Source organism: Actinia tenebrosa, unplaced genomic scaffold, assembly GCF_029948245.1.
Source record: "Actinia tenebrosa isolate PJP-AT-01 unplaced genomic scaffold, QUT_ActTen_1.0 PGA_scaffold0__85_contigs__length_37466705, whole genome shotgun sequence".
Lineage (NCBI taxonomy): Eukaryota > Metazoa > Cnidaria > Anthozoa > Actiniaria > Actiniidae > Actinia > Actinia tenebrosa.
In genome coordinates, this window is record NW_028292569.1 from 31,338,976 (window position 1) to 31,341,240 (window position 2,265).

The following is a 2,265-nucleotide window of genomic DNA, read 5'->3' on the forward strand; positions in this document are numbered from 1 at the left end:
TGTAATAGGGAGTTCAGCACTCTTCAGAAGCTGCAGTACCACGTCAAAAAGGGGGTTTGCCGTAGAACTACGCAGTGTAGTTACTGTGATAAGGTCCTTAGTAGCCGCCAACGTCTTCAGACACATAAAAAGACATGAGAAGAAATACCAATACTTTGCAGAGAAGTACGATCTGGAAGGAGTGGATTGTTACCAGTGCGGCGATCTGATGAGTCGTTGTGAACAGAAGGATGATTACCTAAGGAATCGAATAGACTACTTTAGGAAGATAAGTAGGACGCTACCCCGTTTTGACGCGTTAGAACGTGTCCCATGGACTAACAGGGAATATTGGAGGCAGCACTGTAACAGATGTGGATGTGTAAGAGAGGAGCACATATTCAACTGTCTCTTAACAAAGTCTTAACCGCCATTTAACATTCTGAGGTGGTTTCCGGAAGGGTTTCCGACCTTCCTTAACAAAGTCTTAACAAAGTCTTAACAAAGTCTTAACAAAGTCTATTTAACATTCTAGGGCGGTTTCTGAGATAGTTTTCGGCCTTCCTTAACAAAGTCTTAACCTCCATTTAACATTCTGAGGCATCTTTTGGGAGAGTTTGGCGGGTGGCTTAACAAAGTCTTAACCTCTACTTAACATTCCTGAGGTGTTTTTGACACACCATGTGGGAAGTATGGTAACCCAGCATCTGCTTGCTGCTAAATTTCCTGCGGCAGTGTTTGCAGACACGCCTGGGCTTTACTTTTTTGCATACCTTATGGGAGACGTGGTAATTAAGCATCTGCCTGCTACTGAAATTCCTACCACATTCTTCGCACTTGATTATATAATAACTAATAAATATATGATAGCCTACGCAGCAGCATTTCTAGGAGGATTCCTAATAACCCTTTCAATATATGGACTGCATTACGTGCGAACCCCCTGCAGATTGCATAATTCCCAAGCCAAAGACGAGAAAAAAATACACCTGCCTCCATTGTGGCAGTGCATTCCTTAAGGAATCCTTCGTGGGGCATTGGTGCGCAGCCGACCCAAAGGCTCAGAGGACTCTACTAGACGCCCCTAACCATGCAGAGGACTCTCTGTGTTAATGATTTACCAGTGATTATGCTCGTATCACATAACCGTAATCGGATAGTTTGATTTGGGTGATACGTTGATGTAGCGTGTCGAAGGAAAGTTAAACTAAGAAAGAAGCTCCTTAGAATATTAACTAATTTGCTATCCGGCCAAGTAGCACAGAGGTATGTAACTCATTATATTTAGTTCTCCTACAAGGAATTATCAATATTATTATTCAGCATAAACTTCCTATAGTTGGCTGAGCATTCATTTCTAAGTATCGCTAGACCACGTGTTGCATAATCATTCTCTAATCAAGCACATTTTTTCTATTTGTAAGCGGTTTTAACTAATACAGATATACCTTATTGTATTTTACCCAGTCTTTACGTGATTCTAATAAATGCAGTGATTGAATGATGGAATCTCAGTAAGTGATTTGCTGTTCTAACACGGCCGACCGGGGGAAACTCGAAAGATTGCCCCAGCCGTAACACTCTGGCTCATACTTAACTACGTCAAATGCCCACCTACCATCCTTTTTACCATGGCTCATGACATGGGTAACATCCTGCCCTTCGATGGCGTACCTTATCCTATCAGGCGCCCAAAGGGTGTATGTCCTTTTTTTATTCTTTAAGACCAAACGCAAACGGTCAATGTCTTCGAAGACCACGTAATTCTTTATCTCGTAGATTTCCCCCACCGTCAGCTCCCTCCAGTGCGTTTGTATGAACTTTAACTCATCGAATTTTTCCTTGTTCATATATTCTACGGAATATCTTTAAATGCGCTCCCAGAGTCTGCGCGCTTTTAAAGCGCTTGCAGCACCACCTACATGGTAAACGCATTCCTTGTGCATACTCTGTGATGGCTCTGCAGATGTCGTCGTAGTCGTTGCTGATCATTACTTTATAACCATTCCTCTCATATTCGTGCAACAGGCGACGTTGATCCTCAGATAATACCCCGTTGCCTTTTGGAGTCTTCAGCTCGACGCAGAAACCACGGTATCGCACGTGTGCATTAAGGATTAACAAGTCGGGTTGACCGCGTTGATATCCTTTCTGCCAACACTTTATGCGTTTACCGTCGCTATCCTGCAGTTCGCCTAGACCAGGGGTCACGAGCATTTGGGGGTAAAACCTGCGGATATAGTCCACGACTTTCTTATGCAGGTCGAATTCATTTTCGATCTTGAA

At 43.1% G+C, this 2,265-nt stretch overlaps 1 long non-coding RNA gene across 1 annotated transcript; it reads left to right on the forward strand.

Annotated features, from left to right (window-relative positions):
* Positions 1-1,162: 1,162 nt before the first annotated feature.
* LOC148914076 (uncharacterized) lies at positions 1,163-1,488 on the forward strand. Its single transcript, XR_016121799.1, has 2 exons — positions 1,163-1,245; positions 1,447-1,488. It is a non-coding gene; the product is annotated as an uncharacterized LOC148914076 (long non-coding RNA).
* Positions 1,489-2,265: the final 777 nt, after the last annotated feature.